At 35.6% G+C, this 22978-nt stretch overlaps 2 pseudogenes; both read right to left on the bottom strand.

Annotated features, from left to right (window-relative positions):
- Positions 1-4249: 4249 nt before the first annotated feature.
- On the bottom strand, positions 4250-7600 carry LOC120210060 (annotated as a pseudogene).
- A 3289-nt stretch (positions 7601-10889) lies between these two features.
- On the bottom strand, positions 10890-22533 carry LOC120210037 (annotated as a pseudogene).
- Positions 22534-22978: the final 445 nt, after the last annotated feature.

Raw genomic sequence — 22978 nt, 5'->3', positions numbered from 1 at the left:
AGGATATGATTTATCGGGATCATCTTATTCGGACACTTTTCTGAAGCTCTACGAAATCTGAAGGTCTTCAGAATCTTTACAATCTATGACGATTAATTCAATTATCGAACAACTCCAGATGAATAGCTCCCAGAACCAATACTTATCAACTTGTCAATTCATTAACCTTCCAGTGTATTTACTCTTTAATACCAAATATTCTTATCCACAAATCATCTTCTGAGTCATCATTGAATAGATCTTAAGGAGACAAACAAATATTCTAATGGTCTTTATTTCATTTCCATGTTTCAACTATACCAGGAAATGTTGACGTACTTGATTTGTGGTTCATAATACATAGGGATGATACATCATATAAGTTCATCCGATTAGTTCATTTAGCAGTCAAGTCCTTTACAGTTACTTCAGGGTTTTCTATAGTAATTCAGACTTCTGAATTTTAGATACATATTGCACTTCGTTCAATTCAATTTGGTAGTCACAGTTGATTTGTCTAATGAATATCAACTTCTTAATATTGAATGTGATCTAGAGTTTAGCTGAGCTGAATACTTCCAAAATTATCATCAAGCCACACTTGAGAAGACGAACACGCATTCAAGTAATATCTATATCGTCCAGGTACTGACATATCATTACGATTGATCAACTCACTTAAGTTGTGTTCCATAACTTATAAAGGTAGTCCAACACCTATGCTTATTTGGATTACTTAATTAATCCAAGACATTTACTTATTCTAGGTCATAAGGGCATTTTGGTCATTTTGATGCTCAGTCTTATTTCATTCATTTCAGAGCTCGAGGATATCCAATTATTCCTAAGCTTGGTGATATTCTTGGGTTATTTCCATTACAATGGTACATTTTACAGATCTACGGTATTTCAATCTTTTCCCTCCATCCGGTCTTATTATTTAATTCCAATTTATCATCTATTTCAGTCCCTTCGAACAATTCTGATAAAAGGTCACCCTCCGATAAATTGTTATTTAGGTATTTACTCATAACTCGGATATTTTTGGGTCAAGTGCCTTATCAGATTTTACAAACGGAATATCATAATTTTTTTTGTGCAAAGACAACATCTTAACAACTAAATCCGTAATTTATCGAGTTAAGTATGAATCCTCAAAGTATTTTCTCATTCAGGGTCAACTCGGACTATTTTTACCTCTCAAGGCATTTTCATAATTTCTTAACCAGATAACTTCGGTATTAACTCTTAATGAACATACTTATAATTTAGATATACTATGGTTAATTGTTCCCTCGATCATTCTCTGATCTTGAAATGATTCCTTAACAGACTTCCAGTATCTTGCATAAACCCTCTTGGGGTTAAAAATCGGTTATCCAAAATTTTCAAGTAAAACTAATATTTCTTATGCACATCAATAGTTTTATCAGATCAATATGTCTTTTCAGATTTATTAATCCACTTCCAGTGACAATTCTTGTCATTTTCCAACATAAGGGTAATTTCGTAATTTTACCTAATCGAAATATTCTCATAATTTATCATCTAAGTACCTTTAATGAGATAAATTATAATCTACATATACATGGTTGATTCCTTTATCACTTAATTCCAGAACTTGTAATTTAATTCTAAGTGTCCTCCAATTTCTTATAATAGTCATCTAAGCCATATTCAGTTACATACTTCCTACCGCATTCGTATCGGGTGTATAACTTCATTACTTACACATATGAGACCAAACATTTTCATTCATGTATTTACCAATACCAACATGTTCTATAAAGCATAAAGATGTAGTAATATATTACCTCGATTTTCGTGACATATTGCTCGACCATTTAAATTAAATTTGAACGCCCTCGATCTTGAAATCAATTTCCAATAATTCCTCAGATACATATTAACAGAAATTTTATAAAAAACGGAGCTTAATTCTGAAAAACAGATCGAATCGGGTGATTAATCAGTGAAAAACAGCTTATTCGGTTTGAATTTGGCGAAACGGACCTCAAAATCTAAACATCAACAAAAACCCAAAATATTACTCTTAAAGTCCAGCTCACCAATTTGATTTATAGCTTCCAATCTTTTTCTAACGAACACGTATAATTTATCGTACAAATACGACTTCCAATAATTTCCTTACCATAAAAAAATAACTTATTAGAATCTAATTAATAATTTGGAAACCCAATTTGCATAACTAAAAACTTGAAGAGCTAGTAATATTTAATTACTAACATCATGGACTAAAATGATCTTGTAAAAACTATTATGTCATAACTATAACCACTTGGAAAATAAGAGACAAGGTAAAGATCTCACAAAACTTGGATGACATACCTTGTGGTTTACCCCCTTTTGCATGTTATCTATAATTTCCCACAACCACGTGAATTCTTTAATTGCTCTCTTTTCACTTTCCCAAATCCATATGCACTATGCCATTCCTTCATTTTCACGCAACTTTCACAAATTCTCTTTTTTTTATTCTTCTACGCTCTTCATATTTCAAGCAATGATGTTGATCAAAAGCTGATATGGTTCAACGATATGGCTCAATACGTTTAGCTTGATATTCTTTAGGTTTCGTCGATCTACGGAGTTGAAGATCCACAGGGGAGTCTTGCTGAGCATGTTGAGTTGGGTGGAGCTTCAATCATCCACATGAAATCCAAAGCTTCTTGCATGGCTTTGTTAGTTCCTCTCGATATTTCACCACATGTCATAATTAGCGTCCATCAATTGATTCAGCTCCGGGTCTTTCGAAGTGTCTCATGATATCACTAAAGATCGTTGCCTCGCTTCAAACTTCTATCTAACAGCAGCTAATCAAGGCGCTACTTCAGGCGAAGCTCTACACTTTTGAAAATCCATGTAAGCTTCCAAGAGGCTAGAGTACTGAGGATGAGCAATGATTTTGGATTTGGTAGCTTCTGTCTTATTCGAGGTTTTGCTCCCTTCTTAACGGTGATGAACCGCTTGGTGCCCTCTAAACAAAAGGGTAGTGAAATTGTTTTGACCACATTGAGAGGTGATTATTAGAGAAAATGAGTTGTCTTTGGTTGTTGATGAACAGATAGAGATATGTTTATCACAAATTTTCACTCTGAGTTCGTAGGCTCAGAGAATGCTTTTATTATAATGGATTATTACACACTCTCCATCTCTTTCATAATTGAGGAGTGGTTGGCTTGGTGCCTACATATAATAATGGCATTAACAGGTGGTCATATTAATTGCTACGGCCAATATACATGTGATCTTAATAATTATAATAATTGGGGTGTTACAAGAGGACCGAATGCAACAGCCCCACCACCATTGTTTCGCTACTGTGGAGATAAAGAAACGTTGGATATAGTCTTCCCTAATTGGTCCTTTTGGGGATGATAAAGCTTTCATTTTTATTAATTTACAACCGCGCCACCATTGTTTATCTCTTTGAAACTTTTGTTGGCATCTGCATGCATGGTATAATACACACCTGTCAGATCTAAATGTAAACCAAATGCCAAATGTAATTAATGGCCTGCCCATGCAGTTCTGGTTTACTTGCTATTAGAGGGTCCCTTGTTCACTGACAAGTGGTCTATCATTTTTCTGATAGCACTATGATACCTAATTATATTCTTTTTGTGTCTGGCTGAGATAAATATAAAACAATGGCACAACATACTGAAAGATATTAAAAAGGGAAATAATAATATCAAATGGATAGATAGGGAACCATGTGTGTTACATAGAATCATTGATATAGATTGTTTAAAAATTTTAAATATTTGTTAGAATGAGTATCATAATTTAAAGGGTTTTTTTTTTACAACCAACTCATTATATAACCTGAAAATTGCTTAGACCTATCTATTTACTTGCTAAACTTATTAAAAATATATGAAGTGCGTGATTCTATGGTTGTTCCATTTTCCCATGTTTTATGCTTTTATTATTATTATTTGCTCGTATTCCATATTGACTTATCTAAGACAATAATTTTTTTGTATAATTAATTCGATGAGGCGGATGTAACATTATTATTATTTATTACTTTTTGTTTTGCTTTTGTTCGATTATTCAACTTGTATATTTTCTCCTCTAGCAAATTTCCTCGTGTTGAATTTTCGATGATGCGGATGTAATAGTGCAAATATATACACACACAAACACACATCTAGCACACAGTGTTGAATTTTCTCGTGTTTACAACGTAATTTCTTTGTAATAATATAAGGATAAAAACCAAAGTAGAAAAAAGAATTACATATCGTAAGACCATTAGACTAATGGATTTTGCTTCTTTTTTTTACCCATTTCCCATCTTTCTTAGCAAGCAAACTAAACATGATTAATGAATGAACGGAGTTTCTTAATGACTTTTGAATTAATCATAGTTGTCATTGCCATCCTTAGCGACCAGTGCGTGAATTTATCTATTCAACCGGCAAGAGATAACTTAAAAGTCGACAGACACGGGGAGCTCAGAAGTGAATCAATCTCGTCTTACCTAAGAGAACATTGCATCATGTAAGAAACTTATCAATCATATGTTGGATGACATCTGCACCTTCAATATGCAATACTTGATCTTTAACCTGTAAACATAAGCATAAATGGGAACATGCCCCTTCAGAAGAAATAAAGAAAGTTGCTTTTCACGGTATACGTTGATCTCGGGCACAATATATAAACTTTTATAACTCCAGAGAGAGAGAGAGAGAGAGAGAGAGAGAGAGACCTGTATAACACTATGAGCAGCACTTCTCTGTTTACTTTTGTGAAAACTAACATCTACTTTTTCCCACGAAACTCGGGATAGGCCTCTGATCAGTTCCTCTGCACAACATTATCGAATTAATGGAGTTGGGAAAGCAAAGTAGTGTGAACTTGGGATGCTGGAGGCAACCAGCAAAAAGAAACTAAAATTAGCAAAAGTGTAGTTTCTACTATCTTTAGTTTGTATACCTTCTAGCTGGTCAGATGACCCGTAATCCTCTGCTGAAATAGTTTCATCCTGATCAGTTTCGCACGCCTTGCAGTGTTCTTCATAGACAATATGTGGATATGTTTCACTTTGAGACTCCTCCCACTGATAACAAAGCAGGTTTTTTCTCATCAACTTCAATCCAAAAGTAGTAAACGTGATGTCAAATGAAAAACTTTCACAAAGATGATACCTTGGGCAGTTCACTATTCCGTCTTACTGATGAGGTTCTCCACCCCACAATATCTATAGAATATTTCGTTAAGAGAAACAAATAAAACCAAATTGACAAAAATCAGGAAAAGTTAAAATTAAAGTCACAGAAAATGTAAATCGGATACGGTCATAGGCCACATTGGAATACAGAACCCGGCGTTTGAATATACGTAAAGCAGACCTGCATAGATGAATTTGCTACTAGTTCAGCCACTTTTACAGATCAAAAATGCAAGATATCCCTAGTAATTTTATATAGAAAGAAATCTAGACAAAGGAGGAAAGTTGCATACATGAAATATAACTCATCAGAATCATCCAGCATCTGCTTAAGCAGCGGTGGCTTTCCTTCATCATCATCGGTAAGAAAAAGGTGCCGACCTGTTCTCCTAAATATCCAATGAATAACGCAACTTGCAGCTTTCTCAAAAGCAGTCACCCCAAAAAGAAATGGTACCTGGAAACAAATATTTTACTACACCAATAAGCAAAAATAACCCAACGATGGCTAATATCCTTGGCATAGCAACATTGATGAGAGATAATATATTGCGTAGGAAGCAAAATTAATACAACAAAAGTATGTTGCTTTACAACAAAGAAATACTACAGTAAACAAAAACCATCTACTTATGGAACATAATTTCAGAAGCAACTAAAAAGTTATGAAATCACCAAATGGAAAACAGGAAAAGTCAGTAATGTTGGAATAAGCACCTTCCACACACCAATCTTTGAATGAATGAGTAATTTGTTTTGCACATTACATGCATATACATTTGTTAATGTAAAAAGCCTACCTGCTTATTGCCTCTTGAACCAAGATGAGGAGATGCAACAGTGATGAAGTTCATAGCCTCCAAGCCACCAATTGTTCCCCTCACTTCCTCCTTGCATTCATTACCTGATATATCCTCTTTAACTTCTTCCTTAGGTGGTCTATAGAGTCTCCCAATTGCATATCTAGCCACCAATCCTCCAATAGAATGCGCAACAAAAGATATTTTGCACAAATTTGGCTTTTCTTGAATAATCTCAAGGACCTAGCATTCAAACATTTTCCTTGATAATATATTATAATATGAAACTGATAGTCTTATTTAAATGTTAAATTTCACCAATTCTGACAACTTAAATATAACATTATGAAACATGTGCTCACCTCCTTCGTCAATCGTTCGCCCATTATATCCACACCATCTAAAGTCAGCTTAGAAATATTCCGTTCACTGCCTGCGAACACGTTAATCAACCATGAATCAAGCTGAAGTACTCCAGCCAGAAACTTAAACATCAACACTGCTGACCTAAAAAACTTCAATACTTAAAAGCTTACTAGAAATACGTGTTGAAAAGTGTGGGTTTTGGGGGATAAATAAAACCAAATTAATGCTTACTGATACAACTATGAAATCATTAATGGACTATCATCCCAAGTCCCAACAATCTAACAAGATCATAACAAGGAGAAGGAATCTTTTTTCTTTTAAAAAACTGTGCCTAAAAAAATCCTACTTACAATGGACAAATACTTTATCCGGTAGTTTTTAACAAATTGTTCGGCTCCAAACTTCCAATCCGAAGAACTGCACAAGAAACCATAAAACCAGGGCCAAAACCAATTCAGGAGAACTTTTAATCATATTAATCCTAGAAAATCTCGTATAGAACATAACACAATTTAACATCAATAAATTAAAAACAAAAGATATTGGTACTACAAGCAAAACGTCAAAACCAGACAAAATTTCAATTCCGATTCAACATTTGTTAAGTTAATCTCAAAATCACGAACATTTAATTTTAATCACTTCAGGTTAAATCGATTACAATCAAACCAAGCATAAAATGTGTATAATCGTGATACAAGTTCAAGTGTAGAACGAATAAGTTCACCAAAATTCACTCCAAGAAACAGAGTACAACTAATAAGTTCACCAAAATTCACTCCAAAAAACAGAGTATAACTAATAAGTAATTAACCAATAACCATAATACAAACTTAACCTACAAATAAACTAATTGAAGCATCCAAAATCCAACTCAAAAGAACATCTCAAAATCCTTTATCATAAATATTCAAAAAAGAGAAGGAAAAAAAAGGCACCTGCCAAGAACTCCGTGGACCATGACAACAAGATGATCAGCTGATAAAGAATCAGAATCTTTACAACTGAAAACATCTCGACTTCCATTCACCGACTCGGATGGGCAAACTCCGTTGACCGCGACGCCTTCTTGCATCCTCAATTACTTTAAACTGTATATTCTCACTCCCGTCCAACGACGCCTGATAATAAGTAATTATACTAACAACAAAAAATACGCATTCGAAGATTCTCGAGAAAAAAAAATTGAGGAAAGAGAGAGAAAGCGCGAGAAAAAAAATCAGAGAGAACGAGAGAAGTAAGAGTTAGTTGGAGTTATGAAGATAGAAGAAAAGAAAATTTATTATTATTTATAAAAAAATATTGGAAAAGGAAAACCCGAAAGCGAAGGAAACATAGGAAGACGTGGCGAGAGAACCTACCAATAGGAAAATTTTGAAATTTAAGAATCAAATTACGTAATTTTACCAATTGTAATGTTATCATATAATATTAATTTATAATTTAAAAATATTTAAAGGGACTTATATAAAATTTTACCAATTTAAAAGGACCAAACCCCTAAATCCGACCATGTTAAACATTTATCTCTGGCCATTGCCTGTCTTGTCTTCTTTTATTCTCTGGCATGAATGGATAAGATTGAAATTATTGTTGTCGATGCGTGATTTTTATACAAATTATTTAGGGTAAATGATGTATGTAGTCAACCAACTATTCATGTTATTCTGTTTTGGTCACTCAATTATTTTCATTTTCAAAATCATATCTAACATTATATTTTGATTTCATTTTGGTCACCTGTTATGAAAAAATCAACGGTGATGCTGATGTGTCAGTGATAAATCACCATTGAAAAAAGTCAATAGTTTTGTTAAATTTTTAACCGTCTGTGATTAAAATGAATCAAAACAAAACGTTATGTGTGATTTTGAAATAAACAATAGTTGGATGACCAAAACGGAACCACTTGAATAACTAGGTGATTAATATGTAGTTTATCCAAATTATTTATACGTTAAATTTAAAATACAAATAGGATACGTATTAAAATTATGAGATTTAATGGAAACACAATCTCCTAATACAAGAATTTGTTATGGTAATAGAATAAGTAGTGAAAACAAGCAACGATTTGTTGATGATTATAATAAGACTTGGAAGGTAAGGAATAAAAGTAGTGGAGTATAACCAACAATCTCACCAAATACACGTTTATGTTGTGATTTCGTTTTATGTTGTCTTAAACACTTTATTATGCATCAGCCGAACGATTTTAGTGGTTAAGGGATTTTTTGTTATTCTTGAGGTATCGGGTTCGAACATTACGTATACAAAGACATGAGCTTTGGTTAAAGAAACTATTGTTCTCTTTTAAAATTTGAATTCGGGCAGCTGTATTTGCATGGGTGCATATACATTGTGAAAAGCTTAAAAAAAACTTACCATTGTTTGGAGAAATACATGAATTAATATGGGAATGATCACAACGTGGATAAATCTTTGGTATAAAGCAACATCTGGTCCTCAAATTTGGTGAATTTTTCAATTTAGATTTTGAAGTTTTTGGTAGTTAATCCTTAAATGTCCAAAAGTATGGGTCTACCCAAGAGATTGGTCCTCGAGTGCTCGGCCTAATTATGTTGCTATCAACGCCACTAACCTTATGAGGAATTGCATTCAAGCAAAGTGAAAGCCCCAATTATTTATAAATTCGCTATTTTCCTTTTTCAACTGCTGCTTTTTCCTTAGCTTTAAAGTGTTATCTAAACCATCCCACTATTTTCTCTTCATTTTTTCAATCACTCTCAATTCTTTGTTTCCACTCTTCTCTGTTTCCTAACTTTGTGAATCACATTATTATTAGGGTAAGCTGCTCCAATGGTCACTAAAATTTGGGTTAGTTTTTGTTTTCACCACTTATGTTTTAAAAGTCACAAATCGGTCACTAACGTTATCGTTTGTTACAAATTGGTCACTCGTCGTTAATAGGCGTGACGGAAAATACACGTGGACCGTTAACAGCCATTAACAGGCTTACCTGGATGGTATAATTAGACAAATAGTTCATGTTATTTACATATTCTTTCAATTTGATCCTAATTTTAATAAATTAGATACGAACTAGGAGGTCCCATGTGTTATTGGTTACACACCTGTGATGACACATGTCATCATTTGATTGAAAGACTAAATTTATTTTTAACTTAATAGATTTATTTCTTCCAATCAGAGAGTGACATATGTCACCCTCTTATTAGAAGAAAATAAAGCAACAAAAAAGCAAGTGAAGGGATTCAAACATAGGACTCTTGAGTGTAATAATGCAAGCCAAATCATTGAGCCAAGGCAATCACTTGATATATTTTGGACAACAAATGGTATATATATTGTATCTTAGTATGTAAATACTTTACTCAAAATTAATAATATGTTATATATCTTAAATTTTAAAATTATCTTTATTTTTGTTTTAACTTATTAAATATTTTTATTTTTGTCTTAATTTATTTAATATATGTTGTTTTTATTTTAATTTAAAAATATATTTTATCTTTATCATCACTTAAAAATATATATTTTAAATATCTTAACCTTAAATACGTTTAAACATTTTATTATTAATTTAATATAAAATATATATTTTACGCTTATTTTAAATTAAAATATATTTTTAATTTAAAATAAGAATAAAATATATTATTATTTGTTTCCACTCTTCTGTGTTTCCTAACTTTGTGAATCACATTATTATTATTTTGCAAAAATGTGAGAGTCTCAGATACATTAAACTTAAAAAAAGATGAACTTGTGGATAACTTTTTTAGGGTTTCTAGAGCATTGGGTGGACAGCATTGCCGACGACAATGGTGGTAATGTCGTCGGAAACCGGTTTCTTTAGTTTTTGTTCTTCAATGATGAACAGTACCATCTAACGATAAAAATAAGATGATTTGAATAATGTTTAGGGGATCTTTGAGCCCCTTCCCCCCCCCCCCCCCAGCATCCCCGTATATATAATTATCGTCTAAATGATTTAACTCATTCTAATGCTTTAGGTACCGAAACCAATATTTTAAAAGTAGAGCTCTGTCATTAAACATTCAGTTTAAGTAACATTGATGATGCACATATTTCATTGTCCTTTGGTTTTTAGGTACCATCACAACGTCGACGAATCCCAAACCAAAACAAATATTTCATTATCCTTTGATCTTTGATGCATCCACTACAATAAAGAATGACGTGAAAACAAGGTCACGCCAAACATAAGCACGCATGATTCAACAGACGTAATTATCTTTACATCAAAAACACATGCCGATCACGTTTCCGACGTCGGACATGCCAGCCTCCTTTTCATTTTATTACCGTAACCGTAAGCGCCTAGTCCCGAACCTTAGAGACCATGAGCAAAAGAATGACATGATACTAACATTTCCATAGCTTGATAACTCTGTCATTGATGCGTCAAATACATAAGAACATGTTACAACAGTCAGAGTGGGAGAGAGGGGTCAATCAAAAACTAAGGATGCCTATTTTTTTATTTTTTTTTTCTCTATATAACAGCAAACGAATTAAAAGAGAAATTTGCTTCACTCACCCGAGCTATAGTCACTAGATTCCGGCAGTAGAGGAACAGCGGCACGGCAGAATGACTCCTTGTCTTTCAGGAGAAGACAGCTCCCATCTGAATTCCATTTCAAATCGGTTATAGAAAACTGTGGTAGCAGATTACTTGCACAGTATGTACTCGAAGGGGTTCACATATACAAATTAAAGAAAAGTCAACAATCAGAGATATAGAACCCCATTATCCTCACCAGAGCCCCCCATAAAATCATCGTCCAAACGTAATTCAGACATATCAAGTTGCAATGGCTCATCCACCTCCTGCCATTATAAGAAACTAAAGTTAATAGATTATTCTCACAGATTGAACCATCATAACAAGAAAAACAGCTTACCTTGAAAACAGCAGCAGAACAAGGAGCATGAACAGTTGATAGATGCATAAACTCAGCAAAAGTTTTCCATGAAAGGAGATTTAGAACTTGCAACATCTGATTAGAACTACCCACAGCAAAAAACTGGCCACAGGGTGACCATGGAACACTTTTTACTCCCAATCCACTTTCATACAATTGATACTTAAAGAGACATCTTCCATCTGGAGAATATATTAGAACCTGTATCAAATTAAATAAGGAATATAGGACACTTTGATATCAGTTCAACAGAGAAAATTATTGGTACACAAAAGAAATCAAATGCTTTTAAGTTTGTAAAACCATAAACATAACTATGTGATAATGGATGGTTAATTAGAAACGCAACTTTCAGGGACATGTAATTTTTATTTGGATATATCTTACACAAGATGCCATTTACACGAAGATAGGGGGCAAACACACACACACACACAAACACAAACCAGCAACAACAACAAACACACCATATAGAATAAGCTCTAGTTTATCTTACATTTTGTCTTAGCTTGCAAAGTTTAGCACCCTTGGCTCAAAGTGCCCTAGGCATGAAGCAGATCAACAAGTAAAAAAAGCAGTCTTTTAAAACATTAAAAATAGATTAATCATCGTAACTATGATTTTACCTAATGATTCCAAAAGAAAGATCTTTTAAATATATAACAACTAGGAACTAAAAGGGGGCCATCTGATGACGGACAATGGAAAACAAAAGTTCACGATACTTTGTATTCAAGAGGCGAATCCCAGATCACCTGTCATCCGGTGACCACTGACTATCAGTCATACCCAATGTGTCAACAGCGAAAACACCCATTATCTCCCAATTGTGACAGGACAACAGATTTATATAGTCCTTACAATCCCTCCTTGTGCAAATAGCAGAAAATTTTCCATCTTGGGTAAATGAAACTCCTTTAGAAGTGTCTGAACCGTCTTTCGGTTGGACCCCGGAATTGGGCTTCGACTTGAAATGAGTTGATTAGAGTCGCCACCGACCACTTTAAAACGAATTTAGGTGGGCCGGACACCATCTTACCTGATCTGCGTCGTACCAGAAACGTGTCGGGTTCGGGAGTCGGTTACGGTCAAGGAAGGATTAGCACCCTTGAACCGCCCTTTCGGTACCAATTAATTTGTCGGTTGTCTTTAATTGCGAAAATTAAAAATTTAAATTTAAAAATTTGATTCAAATTACTTTTCTTTGATTAAAAAAATCGAAAATGTTAGATACAAAATATTAAATAAATAAAAATCATAAAAAAACAAAATATGATATTTAAAGGACTAAATAATAAAACCAATAACTTAAAGAACTGAATTAACAAACCAGATATTAAAAAAGCAATTATTAAATCAGATGCAAAATGATGGCTAAAATAAAAATCGTGGCAAACTAAGGGGGTTCTAAAGCTAATTCACCAAATACATTAATATATACTACATTTGGCCATTTTAAGTAAACTGTAACCTAAACCCATATCTTTGTCGTCGCCTCTCTTTGTATCCTCTCTCAATCCCTCTGCCTGGCCAACAATCGAAGCCACCAAGCCTTACGAAGCTCTCCCATATTGAAATGAAAATCGTGAGGTAAGTGTTCTAAGGACCATAAAAGTTTCACCTCCCCAACTACAAATCCCTAAAGGCTTCGATTTTCACAACTTCGTCGACGAAATCCTAGACTCCGACGAGGCCTCCTTCAACCGAGGTAAAAAAACTAAACCCTATTTGTTTCGAATGAAGTATATGCAAAATTAAAAAATTATAGCTGTGATTTGTGTTATCGGAAATCCAGAAAATTACCTTAAAAAATGCTTTACGTTCCTTCAATGGTTCCGTTTTCTCCTCTCTTTTTCCTGTTCGAATCCCTCTCTGTTCCCCTCTTTTTTTCCGAGTATCTTTCGTGTCTGCTAGTGGGATCTTCGTGCGTAATATCTCAGTGATTTTCTTTTCGAATTTTTACAGAGAAAAAAAGAACTTCGAATGATAAGAATATTTTGGGATTTTGCTCGTATATTTATTGTATTTCCACTGTAAAATCGTGTACAACCCTCTGTGTCCTCCCCTTTAGGTTCGATTACAGGCTTTATTTATAATGAAATTACATGCTATTTTTAGAGTGTTTGATTTCTAGTAAAACATTGACGTTGTGGTTTGTTGGTAATGCTAACGAGATCCTTGCTTGTTGGTGGCCGATAAAGGTGGGCGTTTGACCGTGAAAAATGACGGTTGGCTTGGGATGAAGGTATGCGGTATTGGGAAAGCTTGGGTTCAGCGTTGGGAAGCTGATTTTAGGTCCCATTTGAGCCAGTAGTTTTGTAATAATCTTGGGCCGAATATTCAAGCCTACAACATGTAATGAAAAACAAATTAATAGTAATAAACATACGCTATATAATTATAATATAGTATGTGTATATTATGTAATATAATACACATAGGATATACTATAAATAATAACGCATAAATCATGTAAATGCCATATGGACGAAAATAAGTGTCTACAGTTGCCCCTCTTTGTCCTTTTTTCGAGGAACGAAAAATGGGACAAAGACAAAAAGACACAAATTTTCGTTCTGTGGAGTTGAAAAATTGACTCTGAAAGAATAACTCCCTGTCGAATTGAGTTGCGGATGGCTTCTCCATCGTGAAGTCGAGTCCATCTCGAAATGTTATAAATTGAAGCCGCAGTTCGGGATTTGAATCGGGATTGGACTTTTGGTTGCCCTTCAGTCTTCTTCTCGGTTTAAAGACCTTGGTTGGAAAACTCGACTGGAAAATAGTTCTTTGATTATACCATGTGGTTGATATACCTTTGAGATGAATGACATTGAACTCGAAAGGTATTCGTTGACATATAGCTTTTCTCGATTTAAGCTATACTGTCGGAAAGCGGTTTCTTGCCACTAAGGCACGGCTAACCCAGGTCTTATTCTCGATTTGAAAGCCTCGATTGCAGCCGGACAGTAGTGAATGATGCTTCATCAAGATGAATAGAGTCAAACTCGACAATTTTATTGACAAATAGCCCTTCTTGCCTTGCTATGTTGTAAATGATGGTGCCTTTGAGTTGAGTGTAATCGAACTCGAAGGTCTTTGACAGATAGCCCTTCTCGACTTAAGCTATGCTGCAAATGATGTGCCTTGGAGCTGAGCGTAGTCGAACTCGAAGGTCTTTGGTTGGTAGACAACCCTTCTAGACTTAAGTTGTGCCGCAAATGATATACCTTGGAGCTGAGCGTAGTCGAACTCGAAGGTCTTTGGTGACATATAACCCTTATAGCCTTGAGTTATGCTGTAAATGATATGCCCTCGAAGCTAAGTGTAATCGAACTCGGGGGTCTTTGGCAGATAGCCCTTCTCGACTTAAGCTATGCTGCAAATGATGTGCCTTGGAGCTGAGCGTAGTCGAACTCGAAGGTCTTTTGGTGACAGATAACCCTTCTAGCCTTGAGTTATACTGTAAATGATGTGCCCTCGAAGCTGAGCATAGTCGAACTCGAGGGTCTTTGGCATATAGCCCTTCTCGACTTAAGCTATACTGCAAATGATGTGCCTTGGAGCTGAGCGTAGTCGAACTCGAAGGTCTTTGGTTACAGATAACCCTTCTAGCCTTGAGTTATGCTGTAAATGATGTGCCCTTGAAGCTGAGTGTAATCGAACTCGGGGGTCTTTGGCAGATAGCCCTTCTCGACTTAAGCTATACTACAAATGATGTGTCGTTGAGTTGAGCATAGTCGAACTCAAAGGTCTTTTGTTGGCAAATAGCCCTTCTTGCCTTGAGCTATATTGCAAATGATGTGCCTTGGAGCTGAGCGTGGTCGAACTCGAAGGTCTTTACTGGCAGATAACCCTTATAGCCTTGAGTTATGCTGCAAATGCTATCTTTTAAAAAAAATGGCCTCCCTTCACAGGTCTAGGCCAATCATAGTTCTTCAGGTGGCTCCTTTGAGCGATTCTGAACCGAATAATATGATTTTTGGATGACTTACCTTCACAGGAAAGTCCACTGATAAAATTCGTCAGTCGGATATCTTCCGTCATGGAATTGAAATATGGCTTCAAAGTGTTAACTGGGAACATGCTGCTTTTTCTTGAGTTGTTGAACTGGATTTGGTCAAAATTGGTTCTCGAACCTATCTGAAATTGGTTCTGAGATCTGTAGATATGTCAAGTCGGTTGAGGTGTAGTTTCTCACTGCTGAGTTAAGCAACCACTATCGTTCTTCAAAGGCGCTTGTGAATCGAGTATCCTTCATCCTGAAGTTGAAACTTGATTCTAAAAGCTGCAAAAAAATCATGTATGCCAAAATGACGAATATGATGCACATAAGTATGTCATGAATGAATTATGTGTTATTTCTTGGATGGAGTCTCGTGTTTGGCCTATCAATCTGGTCCTTGGGATGGATCGTGGCCCATTTGCTTCCCAAACTTTGGCTTTACAGACCTTTCATATCTGAGACTGTTCTTCTTGAAAATATTTTTCTCATTTTTCTTGTTTTATGAGAGAGAAATGATAAAAATGTTGTAAAATATTGTTCGCAATTGAATCAAATTGTAAATGTGAGTTCAAAGAATATCAAAGGAATCAAGAGCTCTTTTAATGCTTTCAGAGTTACAAATCTTTGACAAATGTTCAAATAGATGAGTTGGCTTTAGGTTGGCCTCCTTTCTAAGGTTTTTGGTAACCAAAAATGTCATTTTTTTTAAATATCGAAACATGCTTTGGCACTTTAATTGGGTGCGGACAAAATGACGCAACTAGCATGATCAATTACTAGACTTTTTATCTCAGTCGTCTGAAATCTTCCATTTGTTCAAGCTTTGTAGGCTCCTCTAACAAAGGCAGTGCAAAAACATCGGTCTAAAAATGAAATTCTTGAGTGCTCGTGTGTAGTTTGACTATAACAGGTGTTCCTTAACTCCCTTAGTCCAACATTATCGAAAATTTTTTGCTCAGATAAATTTGATTTAATTTTCCATTGTCTGGCTAGCTGAATCCATAAAGTCAGGGCGTTTAACCAATTACTTTAGAGGGACATCTTAACATTATAATCACTTTTATCAGGTTTAACTGAAGGGTTTATCTCATCACAAAGTCTTCGGCCTGACAAAAGCAGTGGAGCAAACACCGAATTGCCAAGTGTCCGAGCAATGTCATAGTTTGAATACAATCTATTCATAAAGCCAGGGCTTTCGAGTTTCCTCTGTAACCAATTGCCTTAGTGGAATAGCTCAGTTTTACGTATTTAATTTCTTAAGATTGTTAAGAAGAACCTATTATAGCCTAGGTGTTTGTTGAAAGTCAAGGAATCTCATCTTTAGAGTTCAATTTTCAAGCAACTGACCTAAACTAGATTCACCTACTTGACTCTTTCATTTGTAAAGATCATCATCGTCATTGAACGTCTTAAATAAAAAACATAGTAATTGTCATATGCAAATGATGCCCCATGTTGTCCGCACCTTATGAAAGGAAAAGGGTATATTGGTTAATTGCAAGAGCGGGGTACGGTGTTTGAGGGTATATTCTAGATAAGGTCAAAGTCCTTGTTTTAAATCATGTTACTTCGTCAAAGATCTGTAACTTTGAACCGTTTACAGAGTTTCTTAATTCAAATGATATGCAAAGAATTGCAAATTTGCAAATGTGATCCATTGCTTAACATCTTTTAAAGTAACATAAATTGATTCAAATGTTCTTACAGAAACTTGAGAAAAAGTGAAAAAAAAACAAGTTCAAACAGAATGCCTCAAATGATGAAATGATATTCCTCACTTGGATGCCCCCAAGTTGTTGAAGTCGATCCAGTTGTGGTTACACATCTTCTGTACGACTCTTTTGAATGCGTAACAGTTCTCAATTGTGTGCCCTGGGACACCGCCGTGATATTCACAATGTACATTCTCATCATACCACTTGGGGTATGGGGGCTTCATGGGTTCCACCGGGTATGGTGACACTATATGGGTGTCAAGAAGTTGATGGTAAAGCTCTTTGTAGGTCATATGAATAGGGTCGAAATGTTCCCTTTCCCTGCTTGGTTCTCTGGAATCTTGTTTAGAAGTACCTGACGGTACAGCTGTAGTTGATTTTGGTTTGGAGATCGTAACACCTTTACTGGCATGGTTGATGTTGTTAATCTCTCCATCCCGCTCTCGCATAGGAGGTTTCCTACTGGCCTCGCCATCCTTAATTTTGCCTTGCTTTATGGCCGACTCAATCATTTCTCCGGCCATAACCAAGTCTGAAAAGCTTCCTGATGTGATCGCAACCAGGTGCCCGAAGTATGGAGCCTTCAGGGTCTGCACGAAGAGCTTTCGGGTTTCCTTTTCATCTAACGGTGTATGAACTTGCACAGCCAAATCCCTCCATTTTGTGCGTACTGCCTGAAACTCTCGTTATGCTTCTTTTCCATGCTTTGTAGCATAACTCGATCTGGTCTTATGTCATTGATATGCATGTATTGTTCCAGAAATGACTTGGCCAGGTCCTTTCAGGTCTTGATATTTGATCGGCTTAGCTGGTTGTACCACCGAATGGCTGAGCCCGACAGACTATCCTGAAATCAGTGGATCAGGAGTTGGTCGTTTCCTCCATATCCTGTCATCTTTCGGCAGAACATGGTGATGTGAGCGGATGGGCAATTATTCCCGTCAAACTTCTCGAACTCCGGGGACTTAAATTTCGGAGGAAGAACCAAGTCCGGGACTAGACTAAGTTCCGCTGCATCGATTTCATGGTAGTCACTGTCTCCTTTGACTACCTTCATTTGGTCATCCAATTGTTTGATTTTTTCCTCTATCTTCTTCGCTTTGTCATCTTCGTCCAAATCCGGTATATGGATAATACCCGGATTGTTCTTAGGGTTAAATACAGATGACGAGGGCTTCGCTTTTTCAGCATATGAGTCCCCTCGAGGTTTGGTAAGATTTCAGGTGAGATAACCACTTGCGGGGTAGGTTGTATAGTTACCCATTCCGGTGAACCTGCCCCAGGCGCATTGGTCTGTTGTAGGCCAACTAACTTGGCAACGATCTGATCAACCAAGGACTCTTGGTTCTTTGTGATTGTTTCTAGAGTATTTCGACTATTTTGGTTTATCTTGTCTTCTAGTTCTTTCTGTAGTTTCAACATATTCTCCTTGATTTGTGTAATTCTGGCTTCCATCCTCTTCTTCTTCAAACGAGTGTTATGCGGATGGGGTGTGTCCAATGCTTGAGGCGGTGTATCCAGTATTTGCTCCCTTTGATGAGACATGTTTATGTTAGTTAATGTGAATGCAATGAAAATAACAAAATGCAAAGAAAATAAAAAATGCAAAATGTCTAAATATATGATGCATGAAATGTCCGAGGCATTGATCCAAAAAATGTGCCTGTTATTCTGAATAACCCTTATTGGTGACAAAAGTGTTACGTCTGAAGAGACAAAAAACTTTTTTTGATGATACAAATCCTGTACAGCTTCTGACAAGTTGATTCGTCTTTTTCACTAGTTGAATATCCTGTCGAACCATTCCGGCTCCTTTGGCTAAACTTGTGCAGGTGATGGGCTGCTTGCCCCAAAAGGGGTCTCGAAGGATTGCATCTCCGACTTTCACCCTATGTCGAGCTTGATCCAAACGAAAGTGCCATTGGAGCCCTCTATCCGAAGTTTATCGACTTGTTTCTAGAATTTGTCAATAATGGTCTGCGGCTTAGTTGGGGTTTCGCCACTTGTTATCGTAGTTTTCAAAAGGAGCGTCTGGGTCAACAACATTTTCCTCGTCTTGCCCCTGCAACCTTTGCCTCTGAGTATTCTTTGACCACGGCTGGACTTCTGAGCTTTTTATCTCTTTGTATTATAACCCCTTTGTCCATTAATACAAATTATTCATGTTAACAAACACATTTTTGGTGGATCAACACATCGTTTTAAATGATGCAAACGATGAACACAAAATAAAAGAGAACAAAAAATAAAAGGGTTAGTGAGGTAAATCAAAACAATAAAAAAAATGAAAAATCCTACCCCATATGATATCTACCCCTCATGCTTTAATTCCTACCCGGACATGATCTCTATCCCGCATGCTAATTTCAAACAAATCCTAACCGCATATTTGTCTAGTTCGCATGCTTTGAACAGAAAATAAAGCAGGAAACAAAGCATCCTAGGGTTTGGAATGAGGTCTTGCGGTGGGCTCTAATTCCCTGTACTCTCTCGGTTTAGGTTCTAAAAAGGTACTCGAGTTCTCATTGCCGATGCCCCCTTGGGCTTGCCAGACCCTTAGTCCTAAGCCCATTACAAGCTTGCATTGACTAAGTTAAACTCGAGAGGACACATTCCCTTATGTTTGTGCGGTGAATAAATTCACATGAAGACGTAAGGTATATGAATCCCGAAGGTTACTTGCTAGGCATATGCGGTGAATAAATTCACACGAATGCGTCGCTTTCACCCCCACTTAAAATGGGTTCGGAGCTCGGGTTTAGAGCTTAGAGATGACAATTTTGAAAAAATCTGAAATCATTAAAAAACGTCAGTACAACTATTTATTTGAAAAATAATCAAATATAAATAATTAGAATCGAAAAAATAAATTTAAATTTATAACTTTCGCTAAAAAAGACAACCGAAAATTAATTTCGGTCTGACTCACTTACCTGTCCCCAGCGGAGTCGCCAAGCTGTCTGAAACTCTTTCGGTTAGACCCCGGAATTGGGCTTCGACTTGAAATGAGTTGATTAGAGTCGCCACCGACCACTTTAAAACGAATTTAGGTGGGTCGGACACCATCTTACCTGATCTGCGTCGTACCAGAAACGTGTCGGGTTCGGGAATCGGTTACGGTCAAGGAAGGATTAGCACCCTTGAACCGCCCTTTCGGTACCAATTAATTTGTCGGTTGTCTTTAATTGCGAAAATTAAAAATTTAAATTTAAAAATTTGATTCAAATTACTTTTCTTTGATTAAAAAAATCGAAAATGTTAGATACAAAATATTAAATAAATAAAAATCATAAAAAAAACAAAATATGATATTTAAAGGACTAAATAATAAAACCAATAACTTAAAGAACTGAATTAACAAACCAGATATTAAAAAAGCAATTATTAAATCAGATGCAAAATGATGGCTAAAATAAAAATCGTGGCAAACTAAGGGGGTTCTAAAGCTAATTCACCAAATACATTAATATATATACTACATTTGGCCATTTTAAGTAAACTGTAACCTAAACCCATATCTTTGTCGCCGCCTCTCTTTGTATCCTCTCTCAATCCCTCTGCCTGGCCAACGATCGAAGCCACCAAGCCTTACGAAGCTCTCCCATATTGAAATGAAAATCGTGAGGTAAGTGTTCTAAGGACCATAAAAGTTTCACCTCCCAACTACAAATCCCTAAAGGCTTCGATTTTCACAACTTCGTCGACGAAATCTAGACTCCGACGAGGCCTCCTTCAACCGAGGTAAAAAAACTAAACCCTATTTGTTTTGAATGAAGTATATGCAAAATTAAAAAATTATAGCTGTGATTTGTGTTATCGGAAATCCAGAAAATTACCTTAAAAAATGCTTTACGTTCCTTCAATGGTTCCGTTTTCTCCTCTCTTTTTCCTGTTCGAATCCCTCTCTGTTCCCCTCTTTTTTTCCGAGTATCTTTCGTGTCTGCTAGTGGGATCTTCGTGCGTAATATCTCAGTGATTTTCTTTTCGAATTTTTACAGAGAAAAAAAGAACTTCGAATGATAAGAATATTTTGGGATTTTGCTCGTATATTTATTGTATTTCCACTGTAAAATCGTGTACAACCCTCTGTGTCCTCCCCTTTAGGTTCGATTACAGGCTTTATTTATAATGAAATTACATGCTATTTTTAGAGTGTTTGATTTCTAGTAAAACATTGACGTTGTGGTTTGTTGGTAATGCTAACGAGATCCTTGCTTGTTGGTGGCCGATAAAGGTGGGCGTTTGACCGTGAAAAATGACGGTTGGCTTGGGATGAAGGTATGCGGTATTGGGAAAGCTTGGGTTCAGCGTTGGGAAGCTGATTTTAGGTCCCATTTGAGCCAGTAGTTTTGTAATAATCTTGGGCCGAATATTCAAGCCTACAACATGTAATGAAAAACAAATTAATAGTAATAAACATACGCTATATAATTATAATATATAGTATGTGTATATTATGTAATATAATACACATAGGATATACTATAAATAATAACGCATAAATCATGTAAATACCATATGGACGAAAATAAGTGTCTACAAGAAGCATGCTTCAGCCATTGTACATGGACACAGGCTGCGTTCACTAAGGACCAAACCGTTAATCGCAGCTGAAACTCCGAGGCGGTCACTATGAGACGACTATCTGAGCTCCACCTTGCACAAGCAATACCAGCAGGACCATCATCTATTTTGCATGTTCATTCAGGTTGGGTGAGTGACCATGTCTGTATCATAGGTCTTTTATGGAGACCGCAAAGAATGTACTCAGAATCAAGTGCCCATTCAATATAGCTTATCTTATCCAAGCAAGAAAACAACTGCACAACCTGCATCAATTTGAGTAAATTAAATATGCATTTACCATTTAGAAACACAATAAATGTATGTTGTGAACCTCAAAAATGACCTTTGTATGACAATCGAGCCCATTCATATTCAAATGCTTCAATGTGTTGGTAAATCAAAGATTTGAGCTCAAATACAGAAGATCAATTTGCAATAGTTTTCAATAGATAAGAAGTGTACAAATGCTAAAAGATAAACTTTTGCTCAAAATAGTTTGCCATCTCACATTTAACTTTTAACAATTCTCAATGACACAGAGAAACAGAGCAACGGATAAATCTATTAGCTTGACATAAAGAGTGAAACAATACAAAGCAAATTGGAAACATAACTGAACAAATCTGACTAAAATGTTTTCTAAATAAGTACAAGGAGATTATTATCAGAAACCAAAATGAGGTTAATCCATCGAAAAACCCAAATCAAAATAAATCCAGTTGAAAAGAAAAAGAGAAAAAAAATGCATTTCCAAATGTCAATCCTTTACTTCCTCGCATTTCATCAGCAGACACAGAGAGCAAATGAATTGAAATAGAAGGAAAGGAAAGAAAAGTTAAAAATACTATACCTTAAAGGAGAGTGTATCACGAATGACAAAACGGTAATCGACAGCGGCCGCAATGTAACGAGCATTCGGTGAAAAACAGCAACGTCGTGTGTGACTATAAGCTTCAGTGAACTCCATTTTTATGTTCTTTTGCATAAAAAAAATCTAGATTTCATTCTTCTTCCAGATTCAAAAGGAATGAAATTCAATGAAGACGAAATCCAAACTTCGTTTGCTTTCCGTCCCAGAAAGAGGGGAAATTTGAAGTAGATGTCTCCCTTTTCGCTGTTCTTTCAGCAAACCAAAACATAAACCACCACAAAAATATTTTTGATTGTGAGAATAAAAGGGTAAACTATAATAATGGTCACTAAACTTTTAATAAGTTTTTATTTGACATAATGTTAAAATTTACTTTAACATTTAATAATTAAGAGTTATCATTCAAATAGATATTATTTATATTTATTTAAATTAATAAATAATTTTTTTATTTAAAAAAAAACACTCTCAAGCGTGCTAAGGAATCATCTTCTTCCATCTTGCATCGTAATCTTCCTACAGACAATAAAACCCAAACTGC

Source organism: Hibiscus syriacus, unplaced genomic scaffold (assembly GCF_006381635.1).
Source record: "Hibiscus syriacus cultivar Baekdansim isolate YM2019G1 unplaced genomic scaffold, ASM638163v2 tig00109906_pilon, whole genome shotgun sequence".
In the NCBI taxonomy this organism is placed as follows: Eukaryota; Viridiplantae; Streptophyta; class Magnoliopsida; order Malvales; family Malvaceae; genus Hibiscus; species Hibiscus syriacus.
This window is presented reverse-complemented; position numbering and strand designations above follow the sequence as displayed.